The sequence below is a fragment of the Castor canadensis genome, chromosome 6 (genome assembly GCF_047511655.1).
Source record: "Castor canadensis chromosome 6, mCasCan1.hap1v2, whole genome shotgun sequence".
Taxonomy (NCBI): Eukaryota; Metazoa; Chordata; class Mammalia; order Rodentia; family Castoridae; genus Castor; species Castor canadensis.
The window spans coordinates 29,188,610-29,202,476 of NC_133391.1; positions in this window are offsets into that span (position 1 = coordinate 29,188,610).

Genomic DNA, 13,867 nt, shown 5'->3' on the forward strand with positions numbered 1-13,867 from the left:
CCAGTCTCCAAAAGCCTCCAAATATTCTTACCTGGAATTCATGCCCTCAAAAAGCACCCCTCCCCTCCCCCCCCCCCGCCACCCTCCACCCCCCCCTCCCGCCACACACACACACACACACACACACACACATCAAATAGGGTTGGACTCTACAGCCAATAGAATAGGGCAGAAATGGTGGGGTGTGGACTCAAAGGTTAGGTCATAAAAGACATTGCAGCTCTCACCTCATTCTCTCTGGGGTGACTCCCTATGGGGGAAGATGGCAGTCATCTTATGAGGACATTCAACACCCCAATGGAGAAGTCCACATAATGTGGAACTGACTCCACCTGACAACAGGCAGGAACAATCGAAAGTGGCTCCCCCATTCCCTACTGAGCCTTCGGAGCATTGCAGCCACTCCCAACATCCTGTTCTTTTAGAACAACTGTATTGAAATATGTTAGTTTGAATTCAAAATGCCCGCCACGGGCTCGTATACTGGGGACTTGGTTGTCAGCTGATGGGCTTTGGGGAGGTGATTGGATCCTGAGGGCTCACCCAATCAATGGATTCGTCCCTGTTGGATTCATAATTTGATGGTATTTGGGGGAGGTGGTGGGAAGTAGGAGTTGGGGGTCAAGTGGAGATCACTTGGAGGTATGCTTTTGGAGGAGGAAGCCGTCTCTTGCCCCTTCCTCTCTGTAGATTTGTCTCTGCTTCCTGTCCGTCATGATTTTCCACCTCATCTTGGGTCCTAAAGCAAGGAAAGCAAAAGGCCATGGAAACCCCTGAAACTGTGAGCCAAAAGAAATCTCCTCCCCCACACACTTACACGGCTTCTCTCAGGTACCTGTCACTGTGATTAAAAAAAAAAACCTAACACAAAATATGATTTGCATACCTTATAAATCATCTGTTTAAAGGGTACATCTCAGGTGGTTTTTCATATAGTCAACAACCATAGTTGAAATTTGAACATTTTATTCATGGCCAAAAGAAATCCCATACTCTTATCAATCCCTTCCTCAGCTCCCCAGCTCCCCCAGCCCCAAGCAACTGCTGAACTCTTTTCAGATTTGTCTCTACAGATTTACCTTTTGTGGATATTCCACCTAAGTAGATTCCTACAATGTGCAGTGTTTTGTGACCTACATCATATTTAGTATAATGTTTGCTTTCAAAGTCCATCCATGTATCAAATTTGATTTCACTTTATGGCTGAAATCAAGTTTCTATATAATATTCCACTGTATATAAACACATGTTGTTGACCCTTTTTCCATTCACAGACATTTGGGTTATTTCCAGCTTTGGGCTATTATGAAAACTACTGCTATAAACATTCATAAACACCTTTTTATTGGGATATATGTTTTAACTTCTCCTAGGTTTAAAATTAGGAGCAGATTTTGGGGCCATGAAGTAGCTCTCTTTAACCATCTGAAGAACTTCTAGACTGTTTTCCAAAGTGGTTCTACCACTTTTACATCATCACCAGGAGTACATGAGGGCTCTGATGTCTCACATATGCACCAATACTTCTTATACATGACTTTGACCCCCACTATCCTGGATAGGTGTGAAGTGGCACCTCATTGTGGTTTTAATTTGCATTTCCCTGATGACATGATGTCAAATGTCTTCTGATGTGTTATTGATCATTTGTACATCTTCTTTAGAGAAATATCTGTTAAATCCTTTACCCATTTTTAATTATTTCTTTTTATTACTAAATTAATTGTAAGTGTTCTTTCTATATTCATGACTTGTGACTTGTGAAAATTTTCTCTCACTTGATAGGTCATCTTTTTTCTTTTTTTAATAGTATCACTTCAAACGCAATATATTTTAATTCTGATGAAGTCCAATTTGTCTATTGTTTTCTTTTGTGGCTTGTATATTGCTATTATATCTAATAAGAATCCATTACCATATCCAAGGGCATAAAAATTTACCCCTAGTTTTTCTTCTAATGGTTTTAGAAGAAATAGTATAACTCTTACATTTAGGTTCTCGATCCACTCTGAGTTCACATTTATATATGGTGTAAGGTAGGGATCCATCTGATTCTTTTGCATGTGGTAGCCTGTGGTTCCAGCACCATTTGGTGCAAGAATGGTCTTTCCCCACCCTTGTTGAATATCAGTTGGCCATAGACACATGGGTTTATTTCTGGACTCTCAATTTTATTCCATTGGTCTACTGTTGTGCCAGTACTCTATTGTCTTTTGTTCTCATTTATTTGTTTTTGTGGTATTGAGAATTGAACCTAGGATCTCACATTTACTAGGCAAGCACTTTACCACTTGGGCTACACCCCCAGCCCATATTCCATTGTCTTCATCACTGTTGTTTAGTACTAAGTTTGAAATCAGAAAGTGTGTGAGTCCTCCAACTTTGTTCTTTTTTCAAGATTGTTTTGGCTATTCTCCAATTCCATATGAATTTTAGAGCCAGCTTGTCAATTTCTACAAATGAGACAGCTGAGATTCTAGTAGAGATTTCATTGACTCTATAGATCCATTTAGAGACTAATGTCTTCTTAACACTAATAAATCTTTTGATCCATGAGCATGGGTCATTTCTATTTTTATTTAGAGATACTGAAATTTCAATACCTTTTAACAATGTTTTGTACTTTTCAGAGCATAAGTTTTGTACAAAACTTCTTTTGTCAAATTTATTCCCAAGTATTTTATAGTTTTTGATACTCATAAATAAATTGGTTTCCTAATTCTATTTTTTGATCATTCATTGAGGTACACAGCAATACAATGGATTTTGGATGTTGACTTTTGTATCCTGCAATCATGTTAAACTCATTTATTGGTTCTACTCATCTTTTGGTGGATTCCTTAAGATTTTCTATTTAGAAGATCATGTCATCTCTGAATAGACATTGTTTTAATTTATTTTTTTCCAACATATCAAAGCCTACTTTATTGATGGTAAGTGGTCTACCAGAAGACTCAAAAAGAAGTCATGTTTCCAAGGGCTGGCTGATTTAATAAGAGCTGAATTAGTCTGAGTAGAAGAGAACAGACCAGATTGTAGGCCTGAAGCCCGTTTTTTTCCCTCAAAAACATAGCTCACTTCCAGATAAGTCTAGGATATGGTTTTATTTCTTTGCTTCTAATCTGAATGAATTTTATTTCTTTTCCTTGGCTAATTTCCCTGGCTAGATCCACTAATACAATGTTGTTTTTTAAGAAAGGCAAGAACATTCTTGTCTTGTTTCTGATCTTCAGAGGAAGGCATCCAGTCTCTCATCATGCACATGATGCCTGCTGTAGGATTTCATAGATTCTCCTTATCATATTCAGGAATTTTCTTTTATTCCTAAGTGTGTCCAGTGTTTTAAATATGAAAGTGTGTTGGATTTCTCAGTTTTTTGCATGTATCGAGATGATCCTGGAGTTTTGGGTTTCTTATTCTGTTACATTAATTAACCCACCAACATATTTACCATGACTATGAAACATTCCAAGACAGAGCCAACCAGTTAATCTGCCCCTGCACTCCCAGCCCATCAAAACCGTGTGACATGATGAGTGGTTATTCTTTTCTCAGCTGCAGAATTTTAGGGTAATTTATTACGCAGCAATAGATAACTAACATGCTGCTGTTTTCTGTGTTTCATCAGTGAAGAAACTGAGTTTCAGAAGTTTACCTCCTAAGGCTGCTCTGGGTTAGTGATAGTGTGGAAATGACTTGAACCAGGTCTTCGGACTTAATGAGTGAGTTTCTTCCACAAATTTCTACTATATTTACTGATTCAGTCCAAGTTTATAGCAAGCCGTTGTCTCTTAGGTTGGCAGTCTATCTCCTATGGTGAGGCCATGGTCCCCTGCACAGAGGCAGGTGGCTGAGGCAGCAAGTGGGATCACACCAGCCTGCACTTCTTCAGCACAGGCCTTTGTCTACCCAGGAGAAATGGCTGTTTTTCAAATGTGCCCAAAGGCACAGGCTGATTGCCAAATCATATGCCAGAGGGATGAAACCCCAATGGACTTTTCCAAATCCGCACAAAGGCATTAAATAAGGTCTATTAGGTTGTTCTAATAAAATAATATAACTACAAAGAGGTTCATATTTCCCTATTATTAGTTTTAAATGCCAATCAGGCAATATTAATCAATGGGACTAGTCCTAGACAAAATTAATTTTGTTTTCTTTTTTTTTTAATTTGGTTGTGGTTGGCAGTACTGGGGTTTAAACTCAGAGTTATCATTTATTACATAGTCACTCTACCATTTGCATCACACCCTCAGACCTTTTTAGCTGTTTTTCAGATAGGGTCTTACATTTTTGCTCTGGGCCAACCTCGGACCACGATTCTCCTACCTATGCCTCCCACGTAGCTGGGATCACAGGTGCATGCCACCGTACCTGGCTTATTGATTAAGAGAGGGTCTCACTAACCTCTTACCTTGGCTGGCCTGGAACTGCAGTCCCCCTAATCTCTGCACCCTGCATAGCTCGGATTATAATCATGAGCCACCATGCCCAGTCTGCAATTTTTTATATCTAGAAGGTTCGTTTTCACCGCCCTGTATTCTCTCCACTATTACCCACCCTTCTATAAAAGACAAAAGTAAGAATGAATTAAGTTATTTGAGTGTCTCCTGAGCACTAATACATCACTGTATTAGTGATGCATTGGGATCATTTAATGTGCGTGAACTGAGGTTAGAATTCAGGTCCATCAGACCCCAGGTCCAGTGCCTTGCCCACCACTCCTCACTGTTGCTCCTTACAACAAATCCAAAGGAGGCAGCTGCCAGGAGCAGCAGCCTTCTCTCAGGGAGCTCCTGACAAACAAATAACGAATAAACAGCACTCAAGCCTCAAAGAAACTATCTAAAATGCTCAACTGTTGAGGCTCAAACTATGGGATTATTTTAGATGCTAAGAATCCCAATAGTCTAGTTCTAAACATCTCGTAAATGACCTCCTGGATTAAGGAAAGTCCTACTAACCAGTCTCCACAGATGGTCAGTCAAGTCACTGAAGTGCATGTCTTCCATCTCAGAGGCTGGATCACTTTCCAACTCTGAAATGGAAGGAGAGATGAGCTGTTGAAGTTTAGATCTTGGATGTGGCCCAAAGGCCTTACTGAGCAATAATGGAACCTTCAGGAGGTTCAGCCTAGTGGGAGAGCTTCAGGTCACGGGCCGGGGGTCTTCAAAGGAGGTTGCTAGATCCCATATCGTCCTCTCTATTTTGCTTCCTAACTGCTATGATTTGGATCTTGAATTTCCCCCCGAAGGCTTGGTCCCTAATCCATAGTGCTATTGGGAGATGCTGGAACCTTTAGGAGATGGGGCTTCCTCTCCATCTCTGTCTGTCTGTCTCCTCGCCTCCCCGTCTCCTTCCCTCTCCCTCTCCCTCTTTCCTTTCCAGAACCATGAGGTGAGAAGCTTTCCCCACCACATGCTCCCACCGTGATGTACTGCCTCACCACAAAAGCATCAGGGTCATCTGACCACAGACTGAAATCACATGCCAGAAACAAACCTTTTTGCTGTACAAGTTGTTTATTTCAGATATTTGTTTCACTGATGGAACGCTGACTGGCACAATGCATTGCTATAGCAAGGCAGACATTAATTAATTTCTTCAACCAATACAGTATTAAGTGCTTATTATATATAACAGCAGGTTTGTGCAGGGGCCAGAGGATATAGCATTAAACATGGCAGGTATGTTCCCTAATCTTACGGTGCTTAGAAGATAACAGAGCTTCTTAAACTTGCCTTTTCACACACACACACACACACGCACACGCACGCGTACGCGCACCCCCAGCCTGAGATCCAAGACACACACTTCACTGGATTGACCATCCAGGGACACTGGTCAGTAGGCTGCCCTTAATGCAGAAGATCACTTACCAGGTAAGTTTTGAAGGCTGCTAGGGTTCTTAACATCTAAATAATCCCCACACATGGCTACCTGTAACCCCTACAGTGAAAGGCTCAAGTGACTGAGACAGAGTTGAGTGGTTTAAAAGGAAACAGTAGCTAAGAAAGCTACTCTTACTTCTCACTTCCTATAGACAGTGGGCTGAGCATGCACAGAGGACCCTAAGCAGCCAATCAGGGCTACAGCCTTCAAAGAGGGTGGGACTATCGTTCTCCCACCTGCAGGTAAAGGGAAGGGCACAGTGCCCTATGGTGATGGACACCAGGAAAGGTGTCCCTTAGGAAAGTGTGACTGTAAAATCAGGAATGTCTGCTTGGTGTTGCTACAATTGGGTCAGGGAACCTCAGAGCAGGCACAGTTGGGTTCATTGCAGAACAGCATGGAGAAAGAATGAATAATGGGCCGACCACAACCTTATCTGAACTTAAAATGTCTGCAGAATTGAGCAACAAAATTCAAGGAAACAGCCTTTTCCTTGCAGGCTTTTTGGTGCCAAGACCCGGCGTGGCCCAGTGTAACTGAGTAAATACAGAAGCCAAGGAAACGAAATGGAATTTTTGGAACTCAATCCCAGTGTGCTGCAAGCAGAAGAAAGAAATATTTGGGTTGATGCAAGTGGGGTGTGGGCCTGTGTGTTTTAGGGTCCTTCTCGTTCTACAGAATCCTGGCTGGTATATTACAGAGTCAGACTGGCTCCAGCCTCCTGGGAAAGACCAGAGTTCAAGGTGATATATCCCAAGCCCTTACCATTTACAATAGATCATATTGTGTGACAACCCCCTGTGAGACAGAATAGCTTCCAAAGCTCTAAGCATGAAACCATGATAAAGAAACAGATGCAGGGCTGGGGGCATGGCTCAAACAATAGAACACTGCCTAGCAAGTGGGAAGCCCTGAGTTCAAACCCCAGTACTGCAAAAAAAGAAAAAAGTGGATATAAGAAGCAGAGATACAGTACTGATATTAATGTGAGCAGCCTCAAAGACTGCTGGGGAGGACAGAGGAAAGGCCAGAGTGTGGGGAGCCAGGCCTTGCTTCCCTTTCAGCCAAACCAGCTGAGCTCTCCTTCCTCATAAGCCCTGGCTTTTTTAATGACAGCTAGATTAGACTGACAGACAAACAGACAGATTAAAGATAGATAAGATAGATGACTGATAGATGATTAAAGATAGACAGATATGTAGGTAAGTATATAGATGGATAGATATAGATAGATAGATAGATAGATAGATAGATGGATAGACAGATAGATGGATGGATAGACAGATAGACAAAATATACAGAACATGAAAATCCTGGTTGGGAATTTAGGGAAATCACTTCCTGTCTGTGTTGCCACTTGCCCGGATGAGACTCTACCGCAGAAGCCTCTCTAATCTTTTCCATCTGATATGTGCTGCATGTGTCTCAGTCCTCTGATTGTGAGGAAAGCATGCCAGAAGCATCCAGTTGCCTGTATAGAGCTCAGAACTTACCCTAATCTCTTCCTCTGGGAAAGCAGGACTTTCGAAGCAGATACAGCTGGGAACTGCTAGGTCAGCTCCTGGCTTAGAAAACCCTCGTAACTGAGCTCAGAGAGCAATTTGGAGATGAAACCAGCACAAGTTCTCCAAAGAGGACTGTACAGTGCCTGAGTCACAGTAACAACCCCATCTTGATAATAACAGAAGCATATGTGACAGAGCTCTCACAGTGGGCAGACACCATGTCAGCATTTTACACACACTGACTCATTTCATTTCCATAATAGTATTACAAAATCGGTGCCCTTATTGTTCCATTGTACAGATGAGGAAAACTAAGGCTCAGTGGTTTCCATGACTTATCCTAACTCACGTTGCTGCCAATAGCAGAGAGCAGACTTCAGTCTTCTCATGCCAGAGCTGTCAGCCACTGCGCTGTAAACAATGGAGCCTGGGGATGAGGCCCCTTCTGTGCACCAAGCCTGGGAGGGGAGGAAGGAGAAGCCCTAAGCAATGAAGTGCACTGCCTAGCACACGTGCTAGCTACTCAAGAATAAAGATCTAGAGAGATTCCATAGGGACAGCTTAGAACAGGTGGTCACACCAACTGTGATTAAGGAACAGTGGCTTCTAGGTTCAGAGGAGGAGCGCACTGAAAAATAGCTCCCCAAAGGAATGAGGAAATCAGGTCACTGGCCACTAGCAGGAAGAGGAAAAGACTAGCAGGAAGAGGAAAAGACAAGCAGGCAGGTCCCCACAGACAGGGTGAGGGAGGCATGTCTGCCTGGGAAGCACCAGACATTTGTGCCAAGGGTCCAAGAAACTGTCTGCATGGTTGCATGGATGCCAGAACTATTTGAATGGACTTTGTAAACTTTAAAGCTTCCATGCTGGGCCAGGTGAGCTGAGAGGAGGCCCTGCCTCCACCTGCAAAGGTGTTCTTCCTCCATCGCTGCGTTGCGTCCTTGAGGAAGGACAAGGGGAAGGGACATGAGCTGGTGTCTGCACTTTTCTCCCTAGAACATCTAAGTCCCCCAGGATGCCTCCCCTGCTACCCACAGACTTCACCTTCTCATCCAGGGTTCCTGGAATTCCCAGACCTCCTTCCGCTCCTCTGTCCACACTGCTTGCTCCTTTGGTATCTCACTTCTTCCTTCTCTGGGCAATAATGGTTGCGTGCCAACACCAGTGACACACTGCTGCCTCTAAGAAAAGGTTTGGAAAGGGAGAAAGAGGCAATGGGGACGCCCTGAGGACTGAAACCAGCCCAAATGCTGCCTGCCAGGTGCCAAGGATGCAACTAATGTTCGTGGAAAGAAGGGAGGGAAGGTGAACTTGACTGATACTTGTATCCTTTCTCTTTTCTGTCAGTACTGGGGTTTGAACTCAGGGCCATGCACTTGCGAGGCAGGTGCTCCACCACTGGAGTCACACCCCCAACCATTTTTGCTTTAGATATTTTTCAGAAAAGGTCTCACTCTTTTGCCTGTTAACCTTGGACCACGATTCTCCTACCTCTGACTCCCACATAGTCCAGGTGACAGACATGACCTTCCTCAGCTTGCTTATTTGCGGAGATGGGGTCTTGCTAACTTTTTTGCTGGGGCTGGCTTTGAACTGCAATCTTCCTGATCTCTGCCTCTCACATAGTTGGGATTATAGGTAGGAGCTATTGTGCCCAACCCTAATGGTTATATGTTATCTGACAGTTTGGAGATCTCCAGCCCCCACTCAAGAGGGCTGCCTGCCAGCAGCTGTTGATTGTTTTAACAAAATGAGTTAGATGATGCAGTCTACTGAGGCCCCAATAGCTAGCTGCTCTGCACTGTTTTTGACACCAAAGTCTTTTAAATTCCCCACTGGGTGGTCCTGACACTGTCGCACTGTCTGCCTCAGCTTGCAAAGGCTCCTCGTGTCATGGTTTTGTTCACTATATATTAGTAACTGGTATGGACTAGGCACAGGTCACCACTGTGGTGGAAGTGACCACTATGTCATCTCTCCATCGTTCCTCGTGGAGCCCTAGAAGCTCTGCCCTGCAGGGGCCACCTCTTCCCCAGCTATTTTCCTTTTGCTAGACTCTATCTTTGGATTTACACTTAGCAATCTCTCTTACAATCTAAGTGGGACTTCTAAGCATGCTCCTGTGTTGTCGTGATGGGAGGCAGATGAGCTGATCGAACTTTCAGGGGAGCAGGGCACAGAGAATAGGCTTTGAGAACCTGCAGTTGATTGGCCATTATTTAAATGCTGTGGCTTATGGGAATCCTCAAGACAGTGCTGCAGATGTGGCTCTCATTTGGGACAAAGAAGGGAAAAAATGGCCTCAGCAGTGCTAGGGTCCCCAAGGGTGATGCCTAGCAGGCTCTGAGGATGAGCAAACAGCGAAGGGACTGTGTCCAAAGACAGGGAGGCGTCCTGAAAAGAAGCAGAATCATTTGCATGTCTGTACAGAGCCAGCCTGCCCCCTTCTTCCCTCTACCCACCATTACTTCCCTATACAGATGTTTTCTTCCTCCTCTGTCTCCTCCTTTTCCCCTGGGTGTCCTTGGTCTCCAGTCCTGTATGTACTGTGTAGGTTACAGAGAAAGTTCATGGTCAGTGTTTTGCCCAAAAGGATGCCAAGTACATCCTGTGTAGCATCCAAATGGCCACATGCTGTGTCCTGGGTATATGGAGATTGACATTAATGGCTCGCCTGGCACGAATGGAGGTTATGGAAGGACCTCTAAGAGGTAAGACCTGTCCATGTTGGTGTTTTCCAGAAACCCAGAGGGCTAGTGTGGTAGCAAATCCAGCAAATCCTCCTTTTCTCAGCACTTAAGCAGGAACTGTTTAAGATCAGGCCGTGGCGTAGGAGGCGTGAAGTTAATGACTCCACAGGAGCCCCTACGCCCCACCCCGTTGTGTGCTGTGTAGGGGAGGAAAAGGTTTTCAACCCTGCCATCACAGGTACAGCACTGGCCATTTGTAGCACAGGCTGTCAGTCACCTAATACACTGTTCTCTCCCTGCCATTGGGAGAAATGACAGTTCCCAGACCCCACTATGGTCAATGAGCAATAAGCATAAGTGATATGTGGTAACTTCCAGAAAATCTCTGTATAAGACAGTTGTCAGGAGCCATTTTCCTCCTTCATTGTCTCTGCCTTTTTTTCCGCTGATTAGACTGTGGATGTGATGACTGGAGCTGCAGCAAACACCTTGAGTAGAAACCACATGGGGACAATCACAGAGTTAAAATTAAGTCTGGGTCCCTGACCAGCTATGATTGTAGCAGCTGTGGACTGCTTTCCTCTAGACTTCTGTTTGAAAGGAAAATCTATTTTGTCTACACCACTATTGTTTTTGTTTCTGTGTTACGTGTGTCCTAATCTAACTCAAAAGCATCCCTCCAGGCTTTAGGTACAGTACATACATTGTCTTAAATAAATTCTAGTTCAGAAGCTCCACCTTTACTTAATTATTTTTGACAGACTGAGGTTTGAACTCAGAGCCTCATACTTGCTAGGCAGGTGCTCTACTGCTTGAGCCAGTCCTTTTTGATTTTAGTTATTTTTCACAGAGTCTTAGGCTTTTTGCCTGGGGCAGGTCCCAAACCCTGATCCTCTTTCCTACACTTTCCAAGATTTATTCATTGAGATAGGGTCTTGAGTTTTTGCCCAGCCAACCTTGTCCTCTCAATGTCCGCCTCCCCAGAAGATGGGATTATAGCCGTGAGCCACCCTGCCTGTCTCACTTCCTGAATTTCTCCAGAAGAGAAATGGAACTCACTTTCTCTTTCTTTCCAGGGACACAAAAGCCTTGTTTCCTTGTCACTGAGAATGCCCCTTTCATACTCTAGATGGCAAGGTACAAAGTAGAATGTCATCTCTGTTCCCATTCAGGCCAAATCCTGGTTCCTGGGTCTTCAGCTATGCCAACTCTAACTATTAAGTAGAAACAAGAGACCTGCCTATACTCGGGCCCACAGAGAGATTCCCAGGGATCCTGTGCCTCCAGATTATTTGGTGATCCTTGCACGAAAAGCACCTGAGGAAACAGAAACACATCCTTGTCTTTCGCTAGAAAACAGCACTTGTGAACCAGAGCCAGTGTGACACTTCTGAGGCAGAGAATGGAACATCTGGTCATTTCAGAAAGTAGTTAGTGGAAGGGCAGTGGATGAAGAGAGGGGAGGGTGGAAGATGCAGCTGTCAGCAAGTGGAAGCACTGCTGCCTCCCTCTTTGCTCCAGCTGAGCCAGCTGTGTTTTGAACCCTTCACGGTCTCCAACTATCACCATCCCTGCCCCAAATTTAAACTCTGGATCACATCCTGAGATTCTTCCATCATACAAGCTGCTCTCTGTGTTTACAGAATTCTTCTTCCCTTTGGCAGTGCTGCGGAATCAAAACCAAGGCCTTGTGCATGCTAGGAAAGCACACTACCACTGAGCTACATCCCTACCCTTACTCCCGGTGTTTAGAAAGCTCTTGACTTCTCACCACTGGAATGACACATCCTCAGTAAAGTCTTTTCTTCAGGCCAACTTAGAAATTTCTCCTCTGTGTTTCTGAAGCATTTTAAATATTCAATCAATCTTACACTTTTACGGTGGGTCTTATTTCGTTTTTTGTGGTACGAGGGATTAAACTCAGGGCCAAGCACTTGTTAGGCAAATCTACCACTTCAGGCGTGTCATCAATCCTTTTGCTTTTTGTTTGTTTTTCAGAAAGAGTCTACAATAACTTTGCCCAGCCCAGCCTCTGACCATGATCCTTCTACCTCCACCTCCTGATTAGTTATAGATATGTGCCACCAAGCCTGGCACTTTTTTGATATTTTTTAGGCTGGGTCTCACTGTGTAACCCAGGCTGGCCTTGAACTTTTGATCCACCTGACTCTGCCTCCCCCACAGGAGCTAGGATTTACACTACCACACCTAGCAACTTGCAGGACTTTTGATGAGGTAATTTTCTGGACTACTTGTCACTTCACTTTGCTTGCTTACATTGGACTGAATCTCTGAAGGAGATGTGACTCTTCTACCCAGCATCACACGATCTCTTCTCTGCCTGCTCCCCCTCGCCATCTTCCCTCCACCCCACCCTGCCCCATTCTTGACTGGGAGCTTTGAAGGACAGGAAGTTGTCCTACACATTTTGGTATCTTCTTGGCCTAGCACAGCACCTGCTCCACAGTTCTTGCTCAGTGAATATTTGTTGAAAGAAAAATGGAGGAGGATGGGGGGGAGAGGGAGAGGGAGGGGGTTGGGGGGGGAGAAATGGCCCAAACAATGTATGCACATATGAATAAATGAATAAATCAATCAAAAAAGAAAGAAAAATGGAATGATTCCAGCATTTCCCACTGGCCACACCCTAGTTAGCACTTAAGGGAAACGGTCTTACCAGACTCGGCCTTTTCAAACTGCCATCCAATCCCTTCTCTGAAGACCTGTGAGCTATTTGCTCCCCACAACAGCATGGGTCACCACAGATAAGCACCACTGTTAGGAAAGAGGAAATGCCCAGAGCATCCATCATGGCGCCATGTGCAACAAGAAGCTTAAGTGGCTCTATGGCCACCATGGCCATGACAAGTCAGCAATGGAATCAGATCCTCATGGTATTTAACTGACTTTTTGAGGTCAGGCTTGGGGTCCTGTCAGGTATGGAGGCCCATCCCCATTCAACCACACTCCTGAGAAATCAAACTGCTGCTCACACCTTGTTATCCACAGACCAGCTTCTGCAATCCTCAGGATGGTCTGAACCCAGGAGCAATGATGAATAAAAAAGTAAAAACTCAACACTTGATCCTCCCAGAACAGGATATTAAGAGTGACCAGGAGTAAAGGCAGCCGGCTATTGATAGCTCAGCTGTGTCAAGAAGACGTGGAGTTCCCATTGCTGGTGGCACAGGGGACATGGGTCTGTCTTTGTAAGACAAGTAATGAGGCCATCTTTAAGTACTTGTCTTCAACTTCCTTCTCCTTCTTATCTCTTTTTTTCCACTGTTTTTTGTAGAGGGATTAAAAATTCTTGATTTTAGGCAATTATTTTCTGAACAGGACTCTAATTGCCCAGAAAATAAAAGCAAGAATTGACAAATTGGGTTGAATCAAATTAAAAAGCTTCTGCACATCAAAGGAAATAATTGCTAGAATGAAAAGACAACCCATAGAATGGGAGAAAATCTTTTCAAGCTATTCATCAGATAAAGGATTAATATTCAGAATATTTAATATCAAAGAACCAAAAATAAATGGACAAGTGAATTGAACAGGTCTCAGAAGAAGAAGCACAAATGTTTAATAAACACATGAAGAAATACTCAACATCGTTATCCATAAAATAAATGCAAACCAAACTACACAGGGATTCTAGCTCACCCCAGTCAGACTGACTGTCATCAAGAAAGCAAGTAACAACAAATACTGGTAGAGATGTCAACAGGGGAAAGAACCTTCATACACTGTTGGTGGGAGTGTAAATTAGTTCTCAGTCTAATG